Below are 13,356 nucleotides of genomic sequence, written 5' to 3'. Positions count from 1 at the left end.
ACTCTGATATGGCCGTACCTAGTTTCGACCGTTGGAGGTATCTGTCGACTTTCGTGGTCATATTACAGATAGCATCTGGTGCATTGATTATATGGAGACGTAGTTGTTTCATCAAAAATGACTCATAGGAATAGCATCGGGTTTGCAAAAAAGCCTATTTTTTATCTGGAACATACAAGTATAATCACAAATCACTCCAGGTTTATCCAAAATTATTCCATGATACTTCAGTAATATTTCCTGTAGTTCACCTTTCGGTTCCTGGGTTGGTATACTAAATTCCTGTGACTGAATTAATATGTTAGTGCATCCTCTGTTGTGAGTGGTTGTGAAGATGGTCTTGGGTTGCTTACGGGTGTACTAATCTATCCGATCGTAACCTAAAGTTTAAAGGAATCACATTTTACTTGTAAGTGTAGCCGTTGAAGAAATATTTTCTTTTGTGTACATGAATTTCGCTTGCGCTAGAACTGTTATTGTAGTGGTTTTATTTCCGTCATTTGACTTTAGATTTACTATCAGTCCAGCTCACAAAGCTCTCTGGGTGAACGCTGTGCGAAGCAAAGATCGGGAACCAACCGTATTTAGCAAAATCTGTTCGCAGCATTATCGGGAAGAGGACATAGACCGAACATGTTTCGACAGTGCGTATTAGGGAAAATGCTGGGTCGTCGATTTTTCCCGCGATTGCTCCTCGCTTACAAAAGATAAGTGAAGTGAAGAATATCGTTTTTGAATTCAGCTCCAATAAAATTAGAATATAAGAGCTTTCTGCCAAGGTATCGGACATTTTTTTTTTTGTTGTTGATACATACATTACGGCAGAGATGATATGTAGTTACATGGGATTTATTTTTTGATGAATTCATAACATGGAGCATCTTTAATTACTTTCAGTGATTTCAATTTTGTCATTTTCTTTAGAATGAGAGGAGGAGAACACCACTTCTACCAGAGCAGCAGCAGAAGGCTGCTACAAGTATAGTCGATGTACCTGCTGCCTTTACAACTGACAATGAAGTGTCGTCTCTTGCTGCTACTGCCTCTCATGTTTGAGAGAAAAGCCTAATGAAGAGTCAGCAGCTGTAAAATTCTCAAGAGAGGAAACAGTGTTCTGCTAGCGAAAAATGAAGAACTCAATAAAACAAAGTTCTTCAACAGTCAAAGCGACGACTAAAGAAGAAAGTTTCATCGCTGAACATAGTAATTGATGAACTGAGAAGAAAACATGTTGTTCACGAAAGTAGCCGTATTGTTCTGGAGAACATACCTGGAATGAACAAGGAGATGTTACAACAAGAAGCTGGAAATGCTACTACGGCAGAGTGGGCCAAAAATATACCAACCAGAGCTCTGTTCATTTGCCTTCACTTGGCAGTTTTTCTCTCCAAGGGCACATAAGTACGTTAGACGCTGCTTTAACACATGCCTACTGCATCCCTATAACATTAGCAAGATAGTACCAGTGTGTGAGTGGTGCACCTGGTTTTACCACACAGACATCTGCCATACTTCGATATACCAACCAGAGCTCTGTTCATTTGCCTTCACTAGGCAGTTTTTCTTTCCAAGGGCACATAAGTACGTTAGACGCTGCTTTAACACATGCCTACTACATCCCTAGAACATTAGCAAGATGGTACCAGTGTGTGAGTGGTGCACCTGGTTTTACCACACAGACATTTGCCATACTTCGATCAAAAGCTTTCGATCAGGAATCTAGTAATGCCGCTCTCTGCAGACTGTTAGTTGACGAGATCGTAATCAGGCAACATAATGAGTTTGAAGGTGTTCTATATTATGGCTTTGTTGATATGTGGTCCTCTATTGCCATGGATGGGGTTACCTGTAGCTAAAAGGCATTTTTGCTGATGATTGTGGCCATTAATGGTTTTTGGATACTTCCATTGGGGTATTTTTTGGCTTGGCAGTAGCTAGGGAACAGAAAGCTAACCTAGCTGAGCAATTATCAGCCTTGCCAGTGCAAGGGGCATTCGGGTAGTGTACCTATTTTGTGACAGTTGTGCCACAAATTTGTCCATGGGCGAATGCTTGGGATATAATTTTGACACACATAATCTGAACAAATTTTTTAATGAAGGTATCAATTGTGAAGTGGCATCTACGTTAGGTCCTCCATACTTTGGGTGAAAAAAAAAAACATTTTTGGGATAGGCAAAGTGATATCATTTCATAGTATCTCTTTGAATAACTTCATAAGGTGGTGGTGAAAGGAGGACTCAATTTATGTGACGTCATTACAAGCAGTCATCTGATTTCCTCAACAATAAAATGGAGGTTAGTAGCTCATTTGCTCAGCAGTTCCATAACAGATCCAATACATTATTGTGACGTGAAGGTACCTGGTTTCAACGCTGCTTCTGCAACAATCAGATTCATTCACATATTAAACCGCCTTTTTGATGTGCTGAATTCCAAGAGCACTATCCAGAATCAACGAAAGCTGCCGTGACCGTTCAGAACTTTACAGCTGTAGAAAGATTTTTGTTGGGTGTATAGAACTACATTAAAGCAGTTCAGTGTCTCCATTACCTCAAGACTGAAGAGTTATGGACTCGAACAGGAAGACAGGGTTTGTTGGTTTTCTTTATAGTATTTCAAGTGTTTTGCCTTCATGCAACGTTACTCGAGCCTCAGTATTCTTCACCCGTACTGAATTCTTTTTCTCCATTTAGAAGAGCTCTCAGGATCATTTAGAAATGCTTTTCAGTGCCATTCGTTGTGGTATATAGAACAACAACCCAACTGCACGTCAGTTCATGTCTGCCAATAACAGACTATTAGTATACAATGAAATTAGTGAATCTGAGAAAGACAGCTGAGTTCCTTTTGTGACTTATAGTGGACAGAGCGTTCCTTAACACATCAATGTTACTTCAGATCGTTCACCGTTAGTAAATGTGTAAAGCCATTTGGTGGCTCACGATCATGTTGACTATGCTGAAGCCAGTACGTTTCTCTCTGAACTGTCTTCTTATATACATCTTTATTTATATAAAACAATGGAATGGAAAGATCAGGTTGGAATATCAACAATATTGTAAAAAGAGTGGATTGCTACTCAACGTACAGAAACAGCAGACAGGCACGCCGGAATGAGTGTTCACACAAGCTTTCGGCCAAACCCTCCTTCAGAAAGGAAGAAAAACACAAAAGCACATTTATACAATCATACACAAGATTCACGCACACATGAACTCTGTCTCTGCCAAATGTAGCTAGAATTGGCGAAAACTGTTGATAGTCCAACCTGTGCACCCCATTGTTTGAGTTTGCCTAACGGCTTTTCTTCTATCCCAAAAACCAGTGATGTTTTTCTTTCTTTTTCTCTTACGTTTTACTTTAATAATAACAACAAAATACATTTAATGTTTTTTGATACATTAATGAAAATAATAATTTGTTTACACCAGAGCTTAGTATAGTGCTCGACATTCAAATCGATGTAGCATTCGAAAGGCATTATTTTTAAATTTGAGGAGTACATAGATTATGCAATTTATTTGATAACCCTAATAACAACCCATATTTAATAAACTTAATAGCAACCCATGAACCGTGGACCTTGCAGTCGGTGGGGTGGCTTGCAGTGATACAGATAGCCGTACAGTAAGTGCTACCACAACCGAGGATTATCTGCTCAGAGGCCAGATCTGGTTTCTGGAGAGGGGCAGCAGCCTTTTTGGTACTTGCAGGGGCAGCAGTCTGTGTGATTGTCTAATCTGACCCTGTAACATAGACGAAAACGGCCCTGCTGCGTTGGTACTGCCAACGGCTGAAAGCAAGGGAAAACTACAGCTGCAATTTTTCCCGAGGGCATGCAGCTCTACTGTATGGTTGAATGCGGATTGAGTTCTCTTGGGCAAAATATTCCGAAGGTAAAATAGTTCCTCACTCGGATCTTCGGGCAGGGACTACTCCGGAGGATGCCGTCATCAGGTGAAACAAAACTAGCATTCTACGGATCGGAGCGTGGAATGTTAGAGCTCTTATCGGGCAGGTAGGTAAGAAAATTTAAAAATGGGAATGGATAGGTTGAAGTTAGATATAGTGTGAATTAGTGAAGTTCGGTGGCAGGAGGAACAGGATTTCTGGTCAGATGAATACAGGTTTATAAATACAAAGTCATAAGGGTAAAACAGGAGTGCGTTTAATAATAAATAAGAAAATAGGAAAGCGGGTAAGCTGCTATGAATAGCATAGTAAACGCATTATCGTAACCAAAATAGACACAAAGCCACGCCTACTATAGAAGTATAAGTGTATAGGCCAATTAGTTCTGCAGATGATGAAGAGATTGAAGAAATGTATCATGAGATAAAAGAAATTATTCAGATAGTTAAAGGAAATGTCAATTTAATGGAGAAGTGGAATTCGGTAGTAGGAAAAGGAAGTGAAGGATAAACAGTAGAGCCGGCCGAAGTGGCCGTGCGGTTAAAGGCGCTGCAGCCTGGAACCGCAAGGCCGCTACGGTCGCAGGTTCGAATCCTGCCTCGGGCATGGATGTTTGTGATGTCCTTAGGTTAGTTAGGTTTAACTAGTTCTAAGTTCTAGGGGACTAATGACCTCAGCAGTTGAGTCCCATAGTGCTCAGAGCCATTTGAACCATTTTGATAAACAGTAGGTGAATATGGGCAGGGGGAAAGGAATGAAAGAGGAAGCCGCCTGGTAGAATTTTGCACAGAGTATAATTTCGTCATCGCTGACACTTGGTTTAAGAATTGTAGAAGAAAGTTATATACGTAGAAGAGACCTGGAGGCACTGGAAGATTTCAGATCGATTATGTAATGGTTAGATACAGATTTAGAAACCAGATTTTAAATTGTCAGACATTTCCAGGGGCAGATGTGGTCTCTGACCACAATTTATTGGTTATGAACTGCAGATTTGAACAAAATTGTAGGAAATTAAGGAGATTGGACACGGATAAGTTGAAAGAACCAGAGGTTACTGAGATTTTCAGAGGGAGCATAAGGCAACAGTTGACGGAAACAGGGAAAGGAATACAGTAGAAGACGGTTGGGTAGCTTTAGGAGCTGAAAAAGTGAAGGCAGCAGAGAATAAAATTGGTAAAAAGACAAGGAGTAGTAGTTGGATAACACAAGATATATTGAACTTAACTAATGAAAGGAGAAAATTTAAAACTGCAGCAAATGAAACAGGTGAAAGGGAATACAAATATCTAGAAAATGAGATTGACAGGAAGTGGAAAATGGCTAAGCAGGAATGGTTACAGGACAAATGTAAAGATTTAGAAGCATATTTCACTAGGGGAAAGATAGATACCGCATACAGGAAAATTAAAGAGGCCTTTGCGGAAAAGAGAAGCAGCTGTATGAATAAAGGGCGCAGGTGGGAAACCAACGCTAAGCAAAGAAGGGAAAGCTGAAAGGTGGAAGGAATATATAGAGGTCTATGCAATGGCGATGACCTAGTAGGGAATATTATAGAAGGGAAAGTAGATATATATGAAGATGAGTTGGGAGATATGATACTGCGAGAAGAATCTGACAGAGCTCCGAAAGATCTAAACTGAAACAAGACCTCGGGGATAGACAATATTCTGTCAGAACTACTGATGGCCTTGGGAGAGCCAGACATGACAAATTTATTTCATCTGGTGTGCAAGATGTATGAGACAGGCAAAATACCGTCAGACTTAAAGAAGAATGTAATAATTCAAATTCCAAAGAAAGCAGGTGCTGACAGGTGAGAAAATTACAGAACTATCAATTTAACAAGTCATGGTTGCAAAATATTAACACGAATACCTTAGAAAAGAATGGAAAAACTGGTAGAAGCCGACCTCGGGGAAGATGAGTTTGGATTCTGGAGAAATGTAGGAACGTGCAAGGCGATACTGACCCTACGTATTATCTTAGAAGATATGTTAGGGAAACACACACCTACGTTTATTGCATTTGTAGACTTCGAGAAAGCTTTTGACATGTTGGTTGGAATACTCTTTTCGAATCTGAAGGTAGCAGGGGTGAAGTACAGGGAGTGAAAGGCTATTTATAAATTGCATAAAAACCAGACGGCAGTTATAAAAGTCGGGCGTTGTGAAAGGGAGGCAGTGGTTGAGAAGGGAGTAAGACAGGGTTGTAGCCTATCGCCGATGTTGTTCAATCTGTACACTGAACAAGCATTAGGAAGGGCCAAAGAACAATTTGGAGTAGGAATTAAAGTCCAGGAAGAAGAAATAAAAACTTTAGGTTTACCGATGACACTGTAACTCTGTCAGAGACAGCAAAGGACGTGGAAGAGCAATTGTACGGAATGGGCAGTTTCTTGAAAGGAGGATATAAGATGAACATCAACAAAAGCAAAACAAGGGTAATAGAATGTAGGCGAATTAAACCAGGTGATGCTGAGGAAATTAGATCGGAAAAAGAGGCACTTAACGTAGTAGATGAGGTTTGCTATTTGAGTAGCAAAATAACTGACGATGGCCGAAGTTGGGAGGATATAAAACGTAGACTGGCAATGGCAAAAAAGATTTCTGAAGAAGAGAAATGTGTTAACATTAAATATAGATTTAAGTATTATGAAGTATTTCCTGTAGGTATTTATCTGACGTGTAACCATGTATGGAAGTGAAACATGGACGATAAACAGTTTAGACCAAAAGAGAATAGAAGCTGCCGAAATGTGGTGCTACAGGAGAATGTTGAAGATTAGATGGGTCAATCACGTAACTAATGTGGAGGTACTGAATAGAATTAGGGAGACAAGACATTTGTGGCACGACTTGACCAAACGAAGGGATCGGTAGATAGGACACATTCTGCGGCATCATCACCAGTTATAGTGGAGGGAAGTGAGGAATGTAAAAATCGCAGAGGGAGACCGAGAGATTCAGAAAGATGTAGGCTACAGTAGTTAGTTATTCGGAGATGAGGAGGCTCACACAGGACAGTGTCGCATGGAGAGCTGCATCAAACCAGTCTTTGGACTGAAGATCACAACACCACCACCAACAACAAAGTTTTACTTTACTCACTGTCCATTCTTTCTCTTCTTTCCTGTGTTTTTCATTGCCCCATAAACCGCAAACACTCCAACATCTGAGCCATGCTGTCATCAACGGTCTCGTCCCCGCATAATGCAGAGCTGCGTGACCGCGCTGAGTGTTTGTGCAGTTGCAGCATCTCATGCCCTAAATTTCTCCTGCCGATAATTATTCATTGTTCCCATTTTATGCCTCTTTAAATAAGATACTGGCTAGAACTGAGGGAGACAAACGTCTTGTGTACGTCTGTTTTGTGTGTATGATTGTATGAATGTATGTGGGTGCTTTGGTTCCTTTCTGAAGGAGGTTTTCGCTGAAAACTTACGCGAACACTCTTTCCGTCATGCCTACCTGCTGTGCAGCATATGAAAAGTAGTCTATCCGTTTCACGTTACAGTTATTCTCTCATGAAGCTTGTTGTAAATAATCCACTGCACTTCAACAGGAACAAAGATGTTCATAACTACAACACCAGAAGAAAAAATTGACATTAATTACGGTACATTAAAGCACTAACAGGGGTTCACAATGCTGCAACCGAAAGTGTTGATCACTTATCCTGTGATGTAAAATGTCTGATAGACAGCAAAGTAAAATTTGAAAATATACTGAAAACGTTTCTCTTTGACAACCACTCCTATTCCGCAGAAGGTATCTGTTATTGTAATGAGTAAGTGGTGACTAACACGTCTGTCTTTAATTTTAAAAACAAGAAAACCTAATAAATGACCAGCATAGAGGCATATTCACCAAAAAAATTTATGTTAATATAAGGCGACTCTTTCCACGTCATTACGATTTATCGTGTAAATGATACATGGAGCATGAAACAAACAATTACTATATCGCAAAGCATGCTATAGGTTTATATACTTCGAAAACCTCAAAATGAATATAAAAAATAAAATCAAGCAAATGAACAAAGTAGACATACGTTCCAATTGTGCTGCGTTTGGTTGTCCCTGAAAAGTTTAAGAGTTGTTGGCGAGAAATATTCTGGGAAAAGAAGCAAATAGGCTACTGTTGGAAAGGTAGGCGTACATGTTACACAGGTTAAGCTGTCATTACTAAAAAAGGACTTACATACATGTTACAGCAAAATATACATTTAATTCCTTGTAAATTGTTATTATTGGCCACATGCTGAATGACGCGTCATAAGTAAAATTTCAAAGTGAGAAGCTGTGTAAACTACAGTGAGACTAATGCACTGACGAACAAATAAAACAATGTGTGGAGGTATACCTCTATGCAGCTCCGTTTCTTTGATATTTCAATAAATTTTCGCTTTGTTCACATGGACAAGATGATTTACTTCTTTCTTCGTTGCACACGTTTATGTTCTGACAAAGAACACGTAAGTAAGTTTTTTTGCAAACGTGAACATTCAAAAATGTTGCACATACAAGCTGAATGCTGAAAATGTAAAGAACAAGAAGCAGTACCAGCAAGCAAACAAGTATTGGTTTCGGAGTTCCAGCTTCATTTGCTATCGATACAAATACAATAAAAGTGAAATTAAATGAATTACGAAAGCATCCTTTTCACATCTCATCCTTCTCTTCTTGGTTACTCTAAATATATGAACAAAAAACAAGTTCATTAACGAGGCCAAATTTGTCGTTATACGAGAGCAAATACACAATGTAAGGATTTTAATTTTTGGTATTTAAAGCGGCTGCTCCGTGCACACGATGGAAGTGACGAACAAGAAGCAATCGTAAACAGTAGTCTGCTAATGTTTTGCGTTATTTAAGAAGGCGGCAGGCCCTGTCCACTCTGGCTTCAAGACAACGTACAGCGTCTCCCGCCGAAAAGGGCCCTTTTATAGCGCCATCTCCCTTCTTCTTTTTTACCTCCATGCTTAAATCGCTTATTAAAAGCAAAGCCTCTCGTCCAGATTGATTACCACTTAGGTTCCTTTCAGAGTGAACTGATACAATAGCTCCATACTTAACAATCATATACGAGATGCGACAATAAAGTAATGAGACTGATTTTGTTTGCAAGATGTGCAACCCTGCAGGCTTGCGTAGGCACAATATCTTTGCCCTTGGCATATAAGCAGCTTCTAGTCCAAGGGGCACATCGATGCAACTGCTCAGTCGTGAGCTGTGCTGTAAAAAGTTAACACGTGTTTGTGTCTCTCGTCACAGAACTGGAACCGCATAATATTGCGTAACGGTATGCCATTTGTTTTTGCGTTAAACTGGGTGAAAACGCGACGAAAAATTACGGTAAGCTTCAGAAGGCTTTTGGAGAGGAGTTTATGTCAAGAGTTCAAGTTTTTCGTTGGCATAAAATGTTTAGTGAAGAGAGAACGAATGTTGAAGGTGAAGACTGCAGTGGACGACCATCAACCTCACAGACGGATGTCAACTTGGCCAGGGTGTGTGAACTCATACGATCTGATCGAAGATTATCCATGAAAATGATTGCAGAAGAAATGAACATCAATCGAGAAACGGTTCGTCTAATAATAACTAAAGATCTTGCTATGAGAAAGATTTGTGCAAAAATGGTCCCCAAAAATCTCACACCACAACAGCAAGAAACACGGAAAAATGTGGCAGCCGATCTGTTAGAGCAAAAGGAAATCAATCCAGAATTGTTGAGCCATGTTATCACTGGTGATGAAAGTTTGTTTTTCAGTATGATCCAGAGACAAAACGCCAAAGTTCGCAACGGTGCTCAAAGGGATCACCCAGACCAACAAAAAAACCTCACATCTCAAAGTCAAAAGTGAAATGCATGCTTTTGTGCTTCTTTGATTCCAAGGCAATTGTTCATAAAGAGTGGGTGCCTCCTGGACAAACAGTTAAGCAATATTACTACAAATAAATTTTAGAAAGACTTCTTAAAAGAGTTCTTCACGTCCGTGCCAAGATTGCCGATAATTGGATTCTGCATCACGATAATGTGCCATCCCATACTGCTCTGTCAGTACAGCAATTTTTAACCTCAAAACAAATTTCAGTACTACCACAGCCACCTTATTCACCAGATATCGCTCCGTGCGACTTTTTTCTATTTCCAAGAGTCAAAACGGCGGTCGAGGGATACCATTTTCAAACAACACAAGATGTCCAAAAAGCTGTGACGAGGGTCTTGGAGGATATTACAAAAGATGAGTTCCAGAAATGTTACCACCAATGGCAGAAGCGCTGGAAAAACTCTTCTATCAGAAGGGAACTACTTTGAAGGAGAGAACTCTAAACTTGACTAAAACGGTAAGCAACTTTTTTTTTCGCATCAGTCTCATTACTTTATTGTCGCACCTCGTATAGTCGCTCGCTTGTCGAAAGATCCATAGCTGAAGACTGGAAAGTGACACAGGTCACACCAATACTCAACAAATGAAATAGGAGTAATTCGCTGAATTACGTGCCAATATCACTTGGAGTAATCCGCTTGATTACGGGCCCGTATCACTAACGTAGATTTACAGTAGGATTTTGGAACACACGAATATCTGTTTTACGAATTATCTCGAGGAAAACGATTTATTGATAAATAGTCAATACCGGTTCAGAAAATATCGCTCTTGTGGAACACAAATAGCTCTTTACTCTCACAAAGTAATGAGTGTTGTCGAGGGGTTGACAAATTGATTCAATATTTTTAGATTTCCAGAAGGCTTTTGACGCCGTTCCTCGCTAGTGATTGCGTGCCTACGAAGCATCGGAAAATTTGGAAATTTGTGGTAAGGTCTTATGGGACCAAACTACTGAGGTCATCGGTCCCTAAGCTTACACACTATTTAATCTAACTTAAACGAACTTACGCCAAAGACCACACCCATGCCCGAGGGAGGATTCGAATCTCTGACGGGAGAAGCTGTGCGGTCCGTGACAAGGCGCCCCAGATCTTTCGGCAACCCCGCGTGGCTCAGGAGCATTATCTCAGTTGTGCTATTGGATTCGCGGTTTCCTATCACAAAGGTCACATTTCGTAGTGACTAACATAAAGTCAAAAAAATGGTTCAAATGGCTCTGAGCACTATGGGACTTAACATCTGAGGTCATCAGTCTCCTAGAACGTAGAACTACTTAAACCTAACTAACCTAAGGACATCACACACATCCATGCCCGAGGCAGGATTCTAACCTGCGACCGTTCCTCGTCTATATAGACGATTTAGGAGACAATCCGAGCAGCGCTCTTAGATAGTTTGCCAATGATGCTTTCGTTTACCGTCTTGTAAAATCATTAGATGATCGAAATCGACTGAAAAATGATTTAGACTAGATATCTGTTTAGTGCGAAAAGAGATGATCGACTCCAAATAATGAAAAGTGGGACGTCTTCTCTATGAGTACTAAACGGAATCCGCTAAATTTCGTTCACACGATAAATGACACAAATTTAAAGGTTGTGACTTCAGCTAAATACAATCACGAATAACTTAAATTAGAACGACCACATTGATAATGTTGTGGAGAAAGCAAACCAAAGACTGTGATTCACTCGCAAAACACTTAGAAAATGCAACAGGTCTATTAAAGAGACAGCCTACACTATGCTCGTCCGTCCTCTTCCGGAGTATTGCCTCACGGAGTTGTATTCACGTCAAATGGGATTGACAGAGGACATCGAAAAAGTTCAAAGAAGGGCAGCTCTTTTTGTATTATCGTGAAATATGGGAGAGAGCGCCACGGATGTGATACTCAAAATGGGGTGGCAATCATTAAAAAGGCGTTCTTCGCTATGGCCGCATCTTCTCATGAAATTTCAGACACCATTTTTCTCCCCTGAATTCGAAAATATTTTGTTGGCATCCACTAACATAGGGAGAAGTGAACTTCATAATAAAATAAGAGAGATCAGAGATCGAATGGAAATACACTAAAGTTCAGTAAAAGCAAAATACCTTGAACGACTAGAGATTAAAACTAATCCGAACTTCGACCGAACACGTCGCGATAGACCCTAACGGTACTGATCGACCGCCGTGTCATCCTCAGCCTATAGACATCATTGGATGCGGATCTAGAGTGGCGAGTGGCATGAGGTCAGTACACCGCTCTCCTAGCCGTTGTCAGTTTTCGTGACCGGAGCCGCTACCTCTCAATCAAGTAGGTCCTCAATTTGCCTGAAAAGGGCTGATTGCACCACGCTTTCCAACAGCGCTCGGCAGACCGGACGGTCACCCATCCAAGTGCTAGCCAAGCCCGACAGCGCTTAACTTCGTTGATGTGACGGGGACCAGTGTTACTGCTGTGGCAAGGCCATTGGCAACGGCTACAGATAGTACGTTCATTTTCAGAGAACAAATGTTGTTGTTGTTGTGGTCTTCAGTCCTGAGACTGGTTTGATGCAGCTCTCCATGCTACTCTATCCTGTGCAAGCTTCTTCATCTCCCAGTACCTACTGCAACCTACATCCTTCTGAATCTGCTTAGTGTATTCATCTCTTGGTCTCCCCCTACGATTTTTACCCTCCACGCTGCCCTCCAATACTAAATTGGTGATCCCTTGATGCCTCAGAACATGTCCTACCAACCGATCCCTTCTTCTGGTCAAGTTGTGCCACAAACTCCTCTTCTCCCCAATCCTATTCAGTACCTCCTTATTAGTTATGTGATCTACCCATCTAATCTTCAGCATTCTTCTGTAGCACCACATTTCGAAAGCTTCTATTCTCTTCTTGTCCAAACTATTTACCGTCCATGTTTCACTTCCATACATGGCTACACTCCATACAAATACTTTCAGAAATGACTTCCTGACACTTAAATCTATACTCGATGTTAACAAATTTCTCTTCTTCAGAAACGCTTTCCTTGCCATTGCCAGTCTACATTTTATATCCTCTCTACTTTGACCATCATCAGTTATTTTGCTTCCCAAATAGCGAAACTCCTTTACTACTTTAAGTATCTCATTTCCTAATCTAATACCCTCAACATCACCCGACTTAATTCGACTACATTCCATTATCCTCGTTTTGCTTTTGTTGATGTTCATCTTATATCCTCCCTTCAAGACACCATCCATTCCGTTCAACTGCTCTTCCAAGTCCTTTGCTGTTTGTGACAGAATTACAATGTCATCGGCGAACCTCAAAGTTTTTATTTCTTCTCCATGGATTTTAATACCTACTCCGAATTTTTCTTTTGTTTCCTTTACTGCTTGCTCAATATAAAGATTGAATAACATCGGGGAGAGGCTACAACCCTGTCTCACTCCCTTCCCAACCACTGCTTCCCTTTCATGTCCCTCGACTCTTATAACTGCCATCTGGTTTCTGTACAAATTGTAAATAGCCTTTCGCTCCCTGTATTTTACCCCTGCCACCTTTAGAATTTGAAAGAGAGAATTCC

This window comes from Schistocerca nitens, unplaced genomic scaffold (genome assembly GCF_023898315.1).
Source record: "Schistocerca nitens isolate TAMUIC-IGC-003100 unplaced genomic scaffold, iqSchNite1.1 HiC_scaffold_375, whole genome shotgun sequence".
Taxonomy (NCBI): Eukaryota; Metazoa; Arthropoda; class Insecta; order Orthoptera; family Acrididae; genus Schistocerca; species Schistocerca nitens.
The sequence above is the reverse complement of the archived record's forward strand: the minus strand, read 5'-3'. Positions refer to the sequence as shown.